Source organism: Palaemon carinicauda, chromosome 32 (genome assembly GCF_036898095.1).
Source record: "Palaemon carinicauda isolate YSFRI2023 chromosome 32, ASM3689809v2, whole genome shotgun sequence".
NCBI classification, from domain to species: Eukaryota; Metazoa; Arthropoda; class Malacostraca; order Decapoda; family Palaemonidae; genus Palaemon; species Palaemon carinicauda.
The window spans coordinates 72,434,866-72,453,954 of NC_090756.1; positions in this window are offsets into that span (position 1 = coordinate 72,434,866).

Sequence of the window (19,089 nt, forward strand, 5' to 3'; positions counted from 1 at the left end):
TTGGAACATATCAAATGCAATATTCGTTTACCTTTGTATATTATTAGTACTCTGTCAATGCTGATGGTTACTCATGTTTTTCGGAAAATTTATATGTGGACATTTGCAAACAATACTTTAAAGAATTTAAAGTCCGCTCATGAATAGCAGAGGCAAGGTACAGTGACATACGATCATACTCCAAGCTCTCTCTCCACCCAAGTTAGGACCATGGAGGCCAAGGCAATGGCTGCAGATGACTCGGCAGGTAGAACTATAGTTTCCCTCGAACCCCCATCGTTAACCCACAAAGATGATAAGGTTGCCGACACTAAAGAAAGTAACTAGTTTGGCGATCACCAGACTGAGACTTTACTAGCAGGCAACAACAACTTTCATGGAATTTCAATATTTTCTTGTAAATCTCATATACTATTATTGTTTTTAATATTTTCTTTTTTTTTAAGCTTAATGCCTCGAGCCTATATTTGAAGCTTCTTACATACAGTAAATGATGTAATAAAAAATAATACCAATTATATAATGATAATAAATATGATAAATTGATTCATTACTCTTAAAAATTTCAGAGGCTACTGAAGAAAGAAAAAATTAACATTTTGTCTTTATTGCCAAGCTTTGGAATTCACCCCATGGTTCTGTGTTCCCTATTTAGCACACGTATTTTCTACTTCTTTCTTGTGCCTAGTTTTTTTTTCATATGGATTAGAAAAGGAGTTAATAAGTTGATAAAGAAATGGAGGTATGAATAGATATATACAAAAATATATATCGAAGATTGAAAAAAAACTTTTCCTTATTTCCTGGTAGATAAACGATAAAAGATCTGATTTCTCTAAAAATATAATAAGAAGAAACTTTCGTAAGCTTATCTATTCATTTATTATTCCTCCTTATTCCCAAATAAACAATAAAGCATATGATGATGCTAACATAAAATCAATCACCAAACAATAGATAACATATAACATCTGAGTATCTCAGCCTTTTCACAGGGATCTTCTCAAAGGACCTACCTAGAGGTTAGTCCATGTTCCAGACTCCTTTGAAAGAAGAGCTCTGATATCTGAAACCATTTCTTTACTGCCTTATTTACCGTTCTTATGGGTTGATAGTGCTCAAGGAGATTCTTTTCACCTAGCAGTATCTCTGTGAATGACAATGGTTATTGTCAATGAGTGATTATAGAAATCATGTTATTTGTCATATACGAAAATAATAACGTAAGAATTTTGGGCTAACTTTTATTTTTGTATTCAATTAACTTTTTTTTTTTTTTGTAGGGCGGTGACAGTTTAATATCTATTATGTTTGATTTTGAAATATGTCAAAACAGAACAACAAACCTATGTAGGTAAAATCTTTGAAAATCAAACAATAAACATCTGGGCTTATTATTATTATTATTATTATTATTATTATCATCATCATCATCATCAGCTACACTACGACCCTGTTTGGGAAAGAAGGATTGATATAAGTTAAGGGGCTCCAACTGGCAAAAATAGCCCAGTGAGTAAAGGAAATGAATAAATAAATGAACTACAAGAAAAGTAATAAACAATTAAAATTAAATATTTTAAGATTATATGTTGTTGATAGTATTATTCTTATCATTATTATTGTTTTTATGTCGTTTATATCTACCCTCCAATAAAGATTCATAAAAAATTATGAAAATTCATATACGGGTCAAAATAAGCACTAAAAACCCTGATTAACATTAAAAAGACCATTTCACCTTTAGAGGCATTAAAAGCTACATAACATGGAAATGACTGGTACTAGCTGTAATACCTTTTTCAATAATTATCTCTTTGTTTTTAAAGGAAATTAGTGCATGGTAGAAATAGATTGATAACTGGAACTGTTAAATAGGTTAGATCTTATTTGAGTTTAAAAAGTGTTCTAAAACCTTCAGTATAATGTGACAGATTAATACTTCAAAAGTTAAAATTTGTAGCAAATGTTTTTTTTATGTTGAACAAGCTGACATAAGTCTCTTTTTATAGTTTGTATATGAGATATCTGTTTTAGTGCTGTTACTCTTCTTAGCATGTTTTATTTTAATTGTTCATTACCTCTCTTGCAGTTTATCTATTTCCTTATTTCATTTCCCCAATGGGCTATTTTTTCTTGTTGGAGACCTTGGGCTGATAGCCAGAATTCTGCTTTTCCATCTAGGGTTGTAGCTTAGCTAGTAATAATATAAAACTCTTTATTCTTTACTTCTCTTGCAGTATATTTATATTCTTATTTCATTTACTCCCTGTGCTATTTTTTCCCAATTGAAGCTCCTGGGCTTTTAGTATCCTGCTTTTCCACCTAGGGTTTGCCGCTTAGCTAGTAATAATAATAATAATAATAATAATAATAAAAATAATAATAATAATAACCCCCAATATACAGTGAAATATCATTGATTACGATAACATGTCTAAGATCTGCCATCTATCAAAAATTTCACATGGAAATTTATACAACAAAAGCATAAATAAGCAAAAATAGACAAATATTTACAATAACTAAGTCAATGCAGCCTAATGGCAATATATTCCCTTTACAAAATCGCATTACGAATTATTCATTGAATAATGAAAACAATCGTAAAATCCAAATCGAGAGATTTAATTCCAAGCTTCAACACTGAGTGGCATTTAAAGATGCAAAGTTCAACTAACAGGGTTTAGTTTAGTGACGAGAGATTGAAATATTTAAACTCTGCTCGAAATATATAATATTTTAAATTTTCCTATTTACCATAAAATGTAATATATTTTTCCAGTGTTGATCAAGTAAATATATCCACGAAAACAATTATTTTCAACCTTCAAAAAGTCTTGTTATATTTCATCTTTGCTCAAAATATGAAATATTTTTTTTTCTTATTTATGATAAATTAGATTTCATTTCCAAGGCCTGATAAAGTGAATATGAACACACACACACCCCTCCCTCCAAATTATTTTTTTTCAACTTTTATGAAATTTTCATGGAATCTCTTTCAAAGTTTCCTTATTATTAGAACAAAATAAAATGAAAAATCCTTCGATGGAAAGATTCATGGCTTCTTGAGATATTATGGATGCTGACATGGCCGTTGAACACTGGGGAATTATGAAAAATAAAGGGAGACGATGGAAAACCTTGTGGATTCAACTTTATCATTAGTAAAGGGAACTACTGAGATTAAGATGTATATGTATGTATGTATGAATGTATGTATGTATGCATGTATATATACACGCATATATATAAAACATATATTTACATTTGTTTACATACAGATATTCATACAAATACACACAAACACACACACACATATATATATATATATATACATATATATATATATATATATATGTGTGTGTGTGTGTGTGTGTGTGAGTGTGTGTATTGTAACTTAGTTGTCATTAATTTCTAAATTATTTAAGTTTTTAGATTTTTAATGATAAGTATAGAAGTGTTGTATTCTTTCTTTATTGGCTTTTTGTCTCCTCACCGGTGGTTATCTTGGTGTTTATTATTGACTAACGACTATTTTATATTTTCAAATTGTGTTGGTTACGTGGCTGCGCTCCTTCGTTATCCAAGGGATGGAGGTTTACGCTTGGAGGAGTTTGCCTCAGCGTGTTTCTGAGCCTCCAACCTTGAAGGGCACGAATATTGCGGTTGGAACTATTTTTGGGCTCAGGCCATGTCGTCCTGATGGAAGTTCCTATTAGGTAGTTTTCTATGGTATATTTGACTACAGTGATATTCCCAGAGAATTTTACCTTAAGGTATCCAGAATTCTAACTCCTGGAGCGAATATCCCTAAATAATCTCACAGGGATATCGCATAATATCAGAGGACGTATTCTTGACACGTCACATAGCTATCTTCGCCCCGAACAGTATTAACGCTTCAAGGGGGTACAGTGACAAGAATCTGAAACGAGAATGAAAAGAGAGCCGCTCATAAGGCATCTCTCCTATTCTGTTTCCAGTGTGTATCTGATGAAGGCGGTAGCGCCCTCTTCATTCCTTTTCGTGTAGCTCTACTACTCGGTGTTTTCCCTTGTGTTCTATCGTTATTTTGGATTTATTTCAACATTTTGATGACTTCTCCGGCCTCTTCTGCCTCTAGGATGTTGATTATTATCTTTACTATGTATAAATGTAAGCTCTTGTCGTTTTGAATTAAATCAAAAGTGATTTTAACGTAAACAAGAGCTGGTGCCTACCGGAGGCATCCTGGATGCTATCGCTCGCTCTTATGGGTCATTTAGTTAGCTGGAGCGACGTTCCTGGTTTGTTAAGCTTTAATAATTTAGCTATTTAGCTCCGCTAGGAATGCTTATATTATACCGTCAGTTTATAGCTCGGTGATTTCGACACGGGTCGAGGTACCGATCTTGCCGTTCGTGAGGCTTCGTAGCCTAGACGTCTGGCACTAGTACTTTTATGCATGATATAAGTTTTTCCGAGTGTTGTATTATTGAAGCTATAGGCATATATTTTATACATGTAAGATATTGTTGAATGTTTTTCCAAGATTGTATACGAGAGTGTTTCGGTAAATTAGGTAATCGATTCTCATCTTACCTAGTCTAGTATTCTAGGTACAGTAGTAAACTTTCGCACATCCCCGATTGTTCTTTTCTCCTCTGGAGGCTAAGTTCAATCCCTCTCTCCTTTTGTAAGCCTTCGGCTTAATCCTAGTGGTTCTGTCTGTATAATAATTCAGGTATAACTATTCTAGGATATGTCTGTCCTGACCTGATAACCAGAGTGACTGGTTTTTTGGGTTAGGGCAGAACATCAGAGTTTCTTGTCTGTGGTCTGCTTCTTCCTAGCATAGAGAATGAGTCTCCTTTGCTAGGTTAGGGGCGGATATAGGAAGCTTTTCTTCCCTAGTCCATGTTGGAAGTGTACCAACCGTGTGTCACACAATTGTACATAATTATTTTGTATATATTATGCTTGTATCTGCGCTCTTCCTTCGCACTAAAAAGAACCTGAATGATCATGTCTCCGGTTTTGCTCTGTAACATTGTCTGTCTCTCGAACATGTTATGTCCTGTTGCCTTGAGGTTTTGTATATAAAGGAGTGTGTTCCTTAATAAACAACTCAATTGATTGCATCCTGCCTAGAGTTCACAACCCTCTCTCGGCTCGTCACATTGGTGACCCCGGAAGTCGACTGGCTCCCACCGCCTTCCACCCCCACCCCCTCGCCCCTTCATCGTTGGTACTATGGCAGACTGTACGGCAGTTGGTGCTGCGGCCGCTCCATTCAAACTTTCATCGTTTGCCAGCGGAGAGGCGTTTGCTTGGTTTCAGCGCGCAGAAGTCCACTTTCGTATCAGGGGCGTGACTCGCTCAACCACCAAAGCGGATTATGTTCTCGCGGCGATACCCGAGGACACCTTCCCAAAAATATCCGACTGGCTTTGTGAACAAGGAGACACCCCAATAGCGTATGACGCCCTCAAAACATACCTTCTGCAGCAGTGCTCGCCGTCGCCAGCCGCCCGTATAGCAAAGCTTTTTCAGCTCTCGCAACAACCGTTGGGGGACCAAAGGGCTTTGCTTGCCCTCAGGGAAATGACCAGTATCGCTCGCCTTCAACCTGCCGCAGACGGCTCTCCTCGTGAGGTGAACCTACTTCGTGCCCTTTGGATACGCCATTTACCCGAACCTGTACGCGCTGCCATACCCGATGTCAATAGTTTACCCATAAAGGACTTGATGACCAAAGCCAACGCCCTTATGGACAGCCACTTCAAGACCTCCATCAACGCCTCCACCCCTGATGACGAGGATGCCTATACAACGTCAACCGAAGCTGACATGAATGCCGTAGGACATACACGCCTACCCCGTGACGTGCCGAAGCGGCGACAAAGCCGCCCACCACCCACCAATCGCTCGCGCCCCAACGAACGACTTCTACAGCCACTTACTACCTCCCATCCGCCGCAGTTTTGCTACTACCACTTCAGATTCGCGGCAACCGCGAAGAAATGTGCCAAGGATTGTCAGTGGCCAAAAAACGTGTAAGTAGGCCATCGCTTGTGGCGGTGGCCTCCCATGTTTCTAATCTTTTCTTTTTACAGGATGCAGGAACGGGCGTGCGATTTTTGGTAGACACGGGTGCTTGTCGTTCTCTTTTGCCAAGGAAACTCTTCAAGGCACGACGTAGTCTGTCTACATCTGCCGACGTCCGCTTGGTAGCTGCCAACTGATCTGCGATACCCACCTACGGTTACGAGAACCTCACATTATCGTTTGGAAACGGTAAATTCAATTGGAAGTTTCTCGTTGCTGACGTCACAATGCCAGATCTCGGTGCGTATTTCCTCTCTCATTTCCACCTTCTGGTCGATATCGCCCACCGACGATTGGTCAACGCAGACTCGTACTTGTCGACACCTCTTCAACCCGCCCCCTCTAACCTCGCTCTCCACATCAGCGCACCCACGGATGCCTACGCCCACCTCCTCACGTCGTACCCGGAAGTTTTCCGTCCAGAACTTCGCCAAACGCCCACGGTTCCTGCCAAGCACGGTATTTATCACCATATCAAGACGACGGGACCCCCAGTCTTCGCAAAATTCAGACGTCTGGCACCGGAACGATTGGCAGCCGCCAAACAGACGTTCGCCGAAATGGAGGAACTGGGCCTTTGCCAAAAGGCCTCCAGCCCATGGTCGTCACCCTTACACATCGTTCTGAAGAAAGACGGCTCCCTCCATCCGTGCGGGGATTACAGGCGCCTGAACATGCAAACAGAACCGGATCACTACCCCCTCCCAAACATTGCCGACGTGACCTCCTACCTGCACAAAGCGAAGGTTTTCTCTACGCTCGACCTACTGAAGAGGTATTATCAGGTGCCTATGAACCCAGAAGACATGCCCAAGACCGCCATCACCACTCCGTTTGGTACATACACCTTCAATTATTCCTGTTTTGGCCTTCGTAATGCTGGGGCAACATTTCAACGTCTCATGGATGGCATCTTAGGGGACCTCCCTTTCTGTGTATGTTATGTGGACGACATACTTGTGTTCTCCTCCTCAAAAGAGGAACACCTCCGTCACCTGCGCATCGTGCTCGACCGCCTGCAACAAAACGGCCTTGTAGTCCGGTACGACAAGTGTACCTTTGGCGCCAACGAAGTGTCGTTCTTAGGGCATCGTATCACTCCTGAAGGAGTCGATCCCCTCCCTGAGAAGGTAGCAGCGGTTCAGAACTTCCCCGCGCCCTCGACCGTCAAAGCTCTGCAGGAATTCTTGGGCCTGATCAACTATTATCACCGTTTTCTGCCAGCCATTGCCGCCACTCTTGCTCCCCTCTACGCCTCCCTCAAGGGCAAGCCAAAGGACCTGAAGTGGGGTCCCCTTCAAGAAGCAGCCTTCTGCAATGCAAAGAAGGCCCTATCAACTGCAACTCTGTGAATGACAATGGTTATTGTCAATGAGTGATTATAGAAATCATGTTATTTGTCATATACGAAAATAATAACGTAAGAATTTTGGGCTAACTTTTATTTTTGTATTCAATTAACTTTTTTTTTTTTTTTGTAGGGCGGTGACAGTTTAATATCTATTATGTTTGATTTTGAAATATGTCAAAACAGAACAACAAACCTATGTAGGTAAAATCTTTGAAAATCAAACAATAAACATCTGGGCTTATTATTATTATTATTATTATTATTATTATTATTATTATTATTATTATTATCATCATCATCATCATCAGCTACACTACGACCCTGTTTGGGAAAGAAGGATTGATATAAGTTAAGGGGCTCCAACTGGCAAAAATAGCCCAGTGAGTAAAGGAAATGAATAAATAAATGAACTACAAGAAAAGTAATAAACAATTAAAATTAAATATTTTAAGATTATATGTTGTTGATAGTATTATTCTTATCATTATTATTGTTTTTATGTCGTTTATATCTACCCTCCAATAAAGATTCATAAAAAATTATGAAAATTCATATACGGGTCAAAATAAGCACTAAAAACCCTGATTAACATTAAAAAGACCATTTCACCTTTAGAGGCATTAAAAGCTACATAACATGGAAATGACTGGTACTAGCTGTAATACCTTTTTCAATAATTATCTCTTTGTTTTTAAAGGAAATTAGTGCATGGTAGAAATAGATTGATAACTGGAACTGTTAAATAGGTTAGATCTTATTTGAGTTTAAAAAGTGTTCTAAAACCTTCAGTATAATGTGACAGATTAATACTTCAAAAGTTAAAATTTGTAGCAAATGTTTTTTTTTATGTTGAACAAGCTGACATAAGTCTCTTTTTATAGTTTGTATATGAGATATCTGTTTTAGTGCTGTTACTCTTCTTAGCATGTTTTATTTTAATTGTTCATTACCTCTCTTGCAGTTTATCTATTTCCTTATTTCATTTCCCCAATGGGCTATTTTTTCTTGTTGGAGACCTTGGGCTGATAGCCAGAATTCTGCTTTTCCATCTAGGGTTGTAGCTTAGCTAGTAATAATATAAAACTCTTTATTCTTTACTTCTCTTGCAGTATATTTATATTCTTATTTCATTTACTCCCTGTGCTATTTTTTCCCAATTGAAGCTCCTGGGCTTTTAGTATCCTGCTTTTCCACCTAGGGTTTGCCGCTTAGCTAGTAATAATAATAATAATAATAATAATAATAAAAATAATAATAATAATAACCCCCAATATACAGTGAAATATCATTGATTACGATAACATGTCTAAGATCTGCCATCTATCAAAAATTTCACATGGAAATTTATACAACAAAAGCATAAATAAGCAAAAATAGACAAATATTTACAATAACTAAGTCAATGCAGCCTAATGGCAATATATTCCCTTTACAAAATCGCATTACGAATTATTCATTGAATAATGAAAACAATCGTAAAATCCAAATCGAGAGATTTAATTCCAAGCTTCAACACTGAGTGGCATTTAAAGATGCAAAGTTCAACTAACAGGGTTTAGTTTAGTGACGAGAGATTGAAATATTTAAACTCTGCTCGAAATATATAATATTTTAAATTTTCCTATTTACCATAAAATGTAATATATTTTTCCAGTGTTGATCAAGTAAATATATCCACGAAAACAATTATTTTCAACCTTCAAAAAGTCTTGTTATATTTCATCTTTGCTCAAAATATGAAATATTTTTTTTTCTTATTTATGATAAATTAGATTTCATTTCCAAGGCCTGATAAAGTGAATATGAACACACACACACCCCTCCCTCCAAATTATTTTTTTTCAACTTTTATGAAATTTTCATGGAATCTCTTTCAAAGTTTCCTTATTATTAGAACAAAATAAAATGAAAAATCCTTCGATGGAAAGATTCATGGCTTCTTGAGATATTATGGATGCTGACATGGCCGTTGAACACTGGGGAATTATGAAAAATAAAGGGAGACGATGGAAAACCTTGTGGATTCAACTTTATCATTAGTAAAGGGAACTACTGAGATTAAGATGTATATGTATGTATGTATGAATGTATGTATGTATGCATGTATATATACACGCATATATATAAAACATATATTTACATTTGTTTACATACAGATATTCATACAAATACACACAAACACACACACACATATATATATATATATATATATATATATATATATGTGTGTGTGTGTGTGTGTGTGAGTGTGTGTATTGTAACTTAGTTGTCATTAATTTCTAAATTATTTAAGTTTTTAGATTTTTAATGATAAGTATAGAAGTGTTGTATTCTTTCTTTATTGGCTTTTTGTCTCCTCACCGGTGGTTATCTTGGTGTTTATTATTGACTAACGACTATTTTATATTTTCAAATTGTGTTGGTTACGTGGCTGCGCTCCTTCGTTATCCAAGGGATGGAGGTTTACGCTTGGAGGAGTTTGCCTCAGCGTGTTTCTGAGCCTCCAACCTTGAAGGGCACGAATATTGCGGTTGGAACTATTTTTGGGCTCAGGCCATGTCGTCCTGATGGAAGTTCCTATTAGGTAGTTTTCTATGGTATATTTGACTACAGTGATATTCCCAGAGAATTTTACCTTAAGGTATCCAGAATTCTAACTCCTGGAGCGAATATCCCTAAATAATCTCACAGGGATATCGCATAATATCAGAGGACGTATTCTTGACACGTCACATAGCTATCTTCGCCCCGAACAGTATTAACGCTTCAAGGGGGTACAGTGACAAGAATCTGAAACGAGAATGAAAAGAGAGCCGCTCATAAGGCATCTCTCCTATTCTGTTTCCAGTGTGTATCTGATGAAGGCGGTAGCGCCCTCTTCATTCCTTTTCGTGTAGCTCTACTACTCGGTGTTTTCCCTTGTGTTCTATCGTTATTTTGGATTTATTTCAACATTTTGATGACTTCTCCGGCCTCTTCTGCCTCTAGGATGTTGATTATTATCTTTACTATGTATAAATGTAAGCTCTTGTCGTTTTGAATTAAATCAAAAGTGATTTTAACGTAAACAAGAGCTGGTGCCTACCGGAGGCATCCTGGATGCTATCGCTCGCTCTTATGGGTCATTTAGTTAGCTGGAGCGACGTTCCTGGTTTGTTAAGCTTTAATAATTTAGCTATTTAGCTCCGCTAGGAATGCTTATATTATACCGTCAGTTTATAGCTCGGTGATTTCGACACGGGTCGAGGTACCGATCTTGCCGTTCGTGAGGCTTCGTAGCCTAGACGTCTGGCACTAGTACTTTTATGCATGATATAAGTTTTTCCGAGTGTTGTATTATTGAAGCTATAGGCATATATTTTATACATGTAAGATATTGTTGAATGTTTTTCCAAGATTGTATACGAGAGTGTTTCGGTAAATTAGGTAATCGATTCTCATCTTACCTAGTCTAGTATTCTAGGTACAGTAGTAAACTTTCGCACATCCCCGATTGTTCTTTTCTCCTCTGGAGGCTAAGTTCAATCCCTCTCTCCTTTTGTAAGCCTTCGGCTTAATCCTAGTGGTTCTGTCTGTATAATAATTCAGGTATAACTATTCTAGGATATGTCTGTCCTGACCTGATAACCAGAGTGACTGGTTTTTTGGGTTAGGGCAGAACATCAGAGTTTCTTGTCTGTGGTCTGCTTCTTCCTAGCATAGAGAATGAGTCTCCTTTGCTAGGTTAGGGGCGGATATAGGAAGCTTTGCTTCCCTAGTCCATGTTGGAAGTGTACCAACCGTGTGTCACACAATTGTACATAATTATTTTGTATATATTATGCTTGTATCTGCGCTCTTCCTTCGCACTAAAAAGAACCTGAATGATCATGTCTCCGGTTTTGCTCTGTAACATTGTCTGTCTCTCGAACATGTTATGTCCTGTTGCCTTGAGGTTTTGTATATAAAGGAGTGTGTTCCTTAATAAACAACTCAATTGATTGCATCCTGCCTAGAGTTCACAACCCTCTCTCGGCTCGTCACATTGGTGACCCCGGAAGTCGACTGGCTCCCACCGCCTTCCACCCCCACCCCCTCGCCCCTTCATCGTTGGTACTATGGCAGACTGTACGGCAGTTGGTGCTGCGGCCGCTCCATTCAAACTTTCATCGTTTGCCAGCGGAGAGGCGTTTGCTTGGTTTCAGCGCGCAGAAGTCCACTTTCGTATCAGGGGCGTGACTCGCTCAACCACCAAAGCGGATTATGTTCTCGCGGCGATACCCGAGGACACCTTCCCAAAAATATCCGACTGGCTTTGTGAACAAGGAGACACCCCAATAGCGTATGACGCCCTCAAAACATACCTTCTGCAGCAGTGCTCGCCGTCGCCAGCCGCCCGTATAGCAAAGCTTTTTCAGCTCTCGCAACAACCGTTGGGGGACCAAAGGGCTTTGCTTGCCCTCAGGGAAATGACCAGTATCGCTCGCCTTCAACCTGCCGCAGACGGCTCTCCTCGTGAGGTGAACCTACTTCGTGCCCTTTGGATACGCCATTTACCCGAACCTGTACGCGCTGCCATACCCGATGTCAATAGTTTACCCATAAAGGACTTGATGACCAAAGCCGACGCCCTTATGGACAGCCACTTCAAGACCTCCATCAACGCCTCCACCCCTGATGACGAGGATGCCTATACAACGTCAACCGAAGCTGACATGAATGCCGTAGGACATACACGCCTACCCCGTGACGTGCCGAAGCGGCGACAAAGCCGCCCACCACCCACCAATCGCTCGCGCCCCAACGAACGACTTCTACAGCCACTTACTACCTCCCATCCGCCGCAGTTTTGCTACTACCACTTCAGATTCGCGGCAACCGCGAAGAAATGTGCCAAGGATTGTCAGTGGCCAAAAAACGTGTAAGTAGGCCATCGCTTGTGGCGGTGGCCTCCCATGTTTCTAATCTTTTCTTTTTACAGGATGCAGGAACGGGCGTGCGATTTTTGGTAGACACGGGTGCTTGTCGTTCTCTTTTGCCAAGGAAACTCTTCAAGGCACGACGTAGTCTGTCTACATCTGCCGACGTCCGCTTGGTAGCTGCCAACTGATCTGCGATACCCACCTACGGTTACGAGAACCTCACATTATCGTTTGGAAACGGTAAATTCAATTGGAAGTTTCTCGTTGCTGACGTCACAATGCCAGATCTCGGTGCGTATTTCCTCTCTCATTTCCACCTTCTGGTCGATATCGCCCACCGACGATTGGTCAACGCAGACTCGTACTTGTCGACACCTCTTCAACCCGCCCCCTCTAACCTCGCTCTCCACATCAGCGCACCCACGGATGCCTACGCCCACCTCCTCACGTCGTACCCGGAAGTTTTCCGTCCAGAACTTCGCCAAACGCCCACGGTTCCTGCCAAGCACGGTATTTATCACCATATCAAGACGACGGGACCCCCAGTCTTCGCAAAATTCAGACGTCTGGCACCGGAACGATTGGCAGCCGCCAAACAGACGTTCGCCGAAATGGAGGAACTGGGCCTTTGCCAAAAGGCCTCCAGCCCATGGTCGTCACCCTTACACATCGTTCTGAAGAAAGACGGCTCCCTCCATCCGTGCGGGGATTACAGGCGCCTGAACATGCAAACAGAACCGGATCACTACCCCCTCCCAAACATTGCCGACGTGACCTCCTACCTGCACAAAGCGAAGGTTTTCTCTACGCTCGACCTACTGAAGAGGTATTATCAGGTGCCTATGAACCCAGAAGACATGCCCAAGACCGCCATCACCACTCCGTTTGGTACATACACCTTCAATTATTCCTGTTTTGGCCTTCGTAATGCTGGGGCAACATTTCAACGTCTCATGGATGGCATCTTAGGGGACCTCCCTTTCTGTGTATGTTATGTGGACGACATACTTGTGTTCTCCTCCTCAAAAGAGGAACACCTCCGTCACCTGCGCATCGTGCTCGACCGCCTGCAACAAAACGGCCTTGTAGTCCGGTACGACAAGTGTACCTTTGGCGCCAACGAAGTGTCGTTCTTAGGGCATCGTATCACTCCTGAAGGAGTCGATCCCCTCCCTGAGAAGGTAGCAGCGGTTCAGAACTTCCCCGCGCCCTCGACCGTCAAAGCTCTGCAGGAATTCTTGGGCCTGATCAACTATTATCACCGTTTTCTGCCAGCCATTGCCGCCACTCTTGCTCCCCTCTACGCCTCCCTCAAGGGCAAGCCAAAGGACCTGAAGTGGGGTCCCCTTCAAGAAGCAGCCTTCTGCAATGCAAAGAAGGCCCTATCAACTGCTGCGGCTCTCACTTTTCCTATCCCACACGCCCCTCTCCTTCTCTCCACCGATGCCAGCGACGTCGCTATTGGTGCAGTACTCGAGCAGGTGGTCAAAGGCTCGCCCCGCCCATTGGCCTTCTTCAGCAGAAAACTGTCCAAGGCAGAATCGGGTTATTCTACCTTCGATCGAGAATTGCTGGCGGTGCACTTGGCTGTCCGTCACTTTCGCCATTTCTTAGAAGGTACGCCCTTCATCATTCGCACAGACCACATGCCTCTGGTGCACGCCTTCACTCGACAGTCTGACGCCTGGTCCGCCCGTCAACGCCGACATCTCTCCGCCGTGGCTGAATACAATTGCACCCTCCAATATGTCCCTGGGAAAATGAATCCCGTTGCCGATGCCCTGTCAAGAAACACGTTGGCTGCTGTTCAACTGGAATTGGATTACAACCCCGCTGCCAATGGAATGGTTGAACGTTTTCATCGCACCCTCAAAGCAGCTTTGATGTCCCGCTGCAAGGATTGCAACTGGTTTACTCAGCTTCCCTGGATCCTCCTGGGACTAAGGACCACTCCTAAAGATGCCGCCGACGTCTCGGCAGCTGAAATGGTGTATGGCGACAAGTTGGTCGTCCCTGCCGAATTTTTTCCTTCTACAACCTCCGACGACGATCTCCAGCGCATACGTCACGTCGTGGGAAAATTTACTCCGTGCCGCCAGACTTACAAGCCCCCAGCGAAGCATCACATACCAACGGACTTGCACTCTGCAACGCACGTTTTCCTGTGCAACGACACTAGCAAGCCACCACTAACGCCCCCTTACACGGGCCCTTTCCTTGTGATCCGACGCAGTCCGAAAGCATTCCTACTAAACATTCGGGGCAAAGAAGACTGGGTCTCCATTGATCGTCTAAAACCTGCTTATCTTCTGCCAGATGACCCGCCTACAGTTCGCCTCTCTAGATCAGGGCGCCCTATTTAACATGTACAGTATGTCATTTTTAGGGGGGGAGCCATGTACCAACCGTGTGTCACACAATTGTACATAATTATTTTGTATATATTATGCTTGTATCTGCGCTCTTCCTTCGCACTAAAAAGAACCTGAATGATCATGTCTCCGGTTTTGCTCTGTAACATTGTCTGTCTCTCGAACATGTTATGTCCTGTTGCCTTGAGGTTTTGTATATAAAGGAGAGTGTTCCTTAATAAACAACTCAGTTGATTGCATCCTGCCTTTGAGTTTACAACCCTCTCTCGGCTCATCACAGAAGGATTCTGTAAGAGATGATTCCTTCCTCTAGAGGCCTAGCAAACTGTCCTGTGTTGTTTTTCTCGGGCTGGAGAATGAGTTTTCTCTGTTGCTCGGCGTAATAACGTCACCTAACTTTGTTCTGGTTGGGAGGAGGTTAGCAAGTATTGCCAGTCCTCTCTAATAGACAACTCTTGGTTAGGATGAGCTTCCCTAATGGCTAAGTGTGTCTCCTGCTTGAACGAAGTCTATAGGACCCTTATCCCTTCCCCACCTCTCTTTCTTTTATTTTCTTTTGGCCGCAGTCCTACTTCCGTACCTAGTATAGGTTAGGATGGAGGACAGGCTCAGCTCTCTGCCAGCTGGTACTACGTGTCGGCCGGCAGAGACCCTTTATTCTTTGCAGAGTGAACCCCAGACCTCCCTTGGTCTCCTTTCCATGTCTGCCGGTAGAGCCCGGCAGGCTATGGATTCTTTGGAAGCCTGAATGCTACATTCTCCCCTTCCATAAGTTCACTCTTTCTGGATGGAAGGTCGTATGGCAATGCCGCCTTATAACCTTACATCCATACTGTTTCTCTGACTATTGTGTTGCACCCCTAACCCGGCTGCGGGCTTAACAGCTGACAGCCGGGCAGGTGGAGGTTCTCTGGTTCTTGGCTACTGTCGGCGGGCATGAATTTTATTACCTTTGCCTGCCGGCAGTGAAAACACAGCCCGAATCTGCTGGCTACTACGATTAGCGGCCGGCATCCGGGTATTAGTGTTTTCAGCCGTCGGCTGGGAATGATTGCCGGCCGGCACACAGTCACGAATCAGTGGGCTGCTGCCTATTAGTTAAAGATTTTATATCTTTGAACTATACAGGGGTAGATGCCGTCCGGCACGTGCAGGGGCACGCCGGCACGTATCGGCGCGTGCTAGCCGGCACAACAGCATGCGATGTACAGTAGTTGCTGTATTAGTAGTGTAGTACACACTGCATTAGCAGAAATTGCTGTACAGAGCTTGTGATAACAATAAAGTTCTTCATCATACTTAATGTTATATTGTACAGCCTTTTGTTGAGACCGTACAATATATAGAAAGTAAGTTCTTTCTGTATTCTTTCTATCCCGTATATTAAAACTTTATCTCAAGGTGTGAACTACACCTTAAATCTCAGTTTAGGAAATTACGTAAGGTATTCTAGAATAGAATTAACCTTAGTTATACTATCTCAGGAGGTTTCAGCATTTGACTGGGCAGGAAATACAAGTATGTGTCTTTCCTTCTTCCTTTTATAGCTTTTCTATATAAGCTAAATGTCTCAATATAAGTGAAAGCCTTCACTTGATACTCATGGATTGTTCTTCTTTTTACTGGAGGACCATCTGAAGTGTGGGAGTGTGTTCAGTAATGTCCGCAGTAAGAACTTCTGTGGACATCAATATTGCAGGAGGCACGCAGCATGCGAAGCCTCCAGAGGTAATCTCCGCTATTGGGACCCTCAGGTTTGTACAGTTTGTTCTAACCTGATTACCTAGGCTTTTGATGACCTTAAGTCAACGGAGTCAAGGGATGCTGCCAGGGAAGCGTTACGATCCTGGGTGAGGGGTTTTCAGAAAAACACTTCAGGTCCCTACCTTTCAAATGAGAAGATGAGGGCCTACCTTTTCCCTAAAGCATCGGCTGATGCAATCATCCCCCAGCCTCAGGTGGAGATACCAATTGCCCAGAATCCGGTAGATTCTGAAGTCTCAGCCGCCCTTCAAGACATCCAATTGGACGATAGGATGTCGGAGGTGTCGGATTCTACTGAGAAGGACCTTCTAGGAGAAGGTCAGGAGGAGGAGCTGTTCCAGGTTCCTCAAGTAGAAAAGCAAGAAATCGACGAAGTGTCGGTTACATCGGTTCCGCACCCAGAACCTGTTCCTTCTACATTGTCTGCTATCCCAGATGAACTGGGAAGGACTCTTTCTTCCATTGTTGAGATGATCCAACAAATTCAAAGGAAGAATGATGAGAAGGAAGCTGCAATGAAACTGGAGATACGTAGACTTGCAGCATCACGTGGGCCCCAGAAGCGGCTCAGCGTGAAGGATCTTCCTTTGTGCTCGGATACCAATCCTTGGAGGTATGTCGAACACATGCTAATGACAACCGGGAAGATCGTGATCTCAGAAAAGTTGGGAGCAATTCCCCTGGAAGAAGTGGAATTTTGGCCCAACAAAGATTCTTATCCGGACTGCTATGTCCGTCTTAGGAAGGAGCCAGCCTTAAAGGAGGAGACGGAGCCGAAGGAGGTCATAATTTTTTACCATAGTAAAGCTCAGACGTTACTAGCGAGCTCGATGAAAGAGAGGGGCTTCACTAACTCAAAGGTGCCTGCCTTGAGTAAGAAGCTTCCCTCCTTTGTGGCCCCTCCTACCAGAGCCTTTCCCTTCTTAGAAAAGGGATATAAGGCTGCCTTAAAAGCGGTGGAGGCAGGGAAACCATGCCCCTCCTTGGAGGAGTGTAAGCCGTTATCTCTGACCTTGCCCTTGGACCAAGAAGACTGGAAGGATGTACACCTTACCTTCTCAGTCGGGAAGCTGGAAGCTGATATTGCTGAACGCCAGTTCGGTGAGGCGCTTCCAAAACTCTCGGAGGTTCTCTTGCGTAGAGAGCAAGAGACAAAGGAAACACTTGCGGCATCGATGTCGTTGCAAACGACACTAGAACGATGGCAAGTGACCCCAAGAACCAGGACATGTTCATGGTTGTGGACAAAACCCATCTGGCCACAGTTACGAAGGATTTCTATAACTTTATTAAAGCAATGAGAGCCTGTAGAGAGTTCGTGTTCACCTCGGGAGCGGTGAGGCACGAACCGAGGAAACTGATCTCCTCTCGTATTTGGGGTAAAGACCTCTTTCCCAATGAAGTGGTTAAAGAGGTAGTAGACAAGGCCGCCTCAGAGAATAGGAACCTTCTCAAAAAGTGGGGCCTAGATCTTAAGAGAAAGTCTTCTCCGGATGAGGGTCCCGAAACCAAGAGGAAGACAAAAAGGCCTAGGCCATCCTCTCGGCCGGCTAAACCCTACCGACAGCAACATCAACAACAACTTCCTGTGACCGCGGTGCCTCAGATAGTGGCACAACCTCCAACCACGTACCAGCTGGTACCTCAACAAACAGCGACACAGTCGCCAGTTCTTAACCCAGCCTCCGAAAGGCAGACTTCTTCCTTTCGTTCGAGAGCAAGAGGAACAGCCAGAGGTTCTTCTAGACGCCCTTTAAGAGGAAGGGGATCCAGGGGAGGACGCGGTCAAGGAGGCAAGACCTCAGGTCCACAACAGCAGAAGTAGATACTTCCAGTAGGAGGGAGACTACAGCTTTTTAGGGATCGCTGGACCTTCGATCCCTGGGCCCACAGCCTAAATAAGAATGGACTAGGTTGGAGCTGGAGCAGTCCTCCACCTCAATTTCCTCAATTCTTCCAACACTCAACCCCCGCTCTGGAAGAATATGTCCGAGAGCTCTTAGACAAAAGAGTAACCCGGAAAGTTAAGTTCATCAAATTGCAAGGAAGGCTGTTTTGTGTTCCAAAGGAGGACTCAGAGTCATTCTAGACTTGTCGCCACTCAACAAGATCATAGCGAACTACAAGTTCAGAATGCTCACACTTCAACATATAAAGACCCTGCTGCCCAATAAGTGCATATGCTGTGTCTATAGACTTGTTTGACGCTTATTGGCACGTTCCATTTAATCGTCACCTCTCCCCCTACCTAGGCTTCAAGTTACATTGATAACTTTACGCCTTCAGAGCCATGCCTTTTGGGCTAAACATAGCCCCAAGGATTTTCACGAAGCTTGCGAACGCAGCCGTCCATCAATTACCCCTAAAGGGGGTCCAAGTAGTAACCTACTTGGACGACTGGCTGGTGTGGACAGAATCCAGGACAGAATGCATGCAAGCTTCTAAGCTTGTGATCCAGTTCCTGGAACATCTGGGATTCAAGATCAACATCAAAAAGTCTCGTCTTTCTCCAGCTCAAAAATTTCAGTGGTTGGGAATCCACTGGAATTTGGAGTCCCATCGGCTTTCTGTTCCTAGTAAGAAGAGGAAAGAAATAGCAGGATCTGTC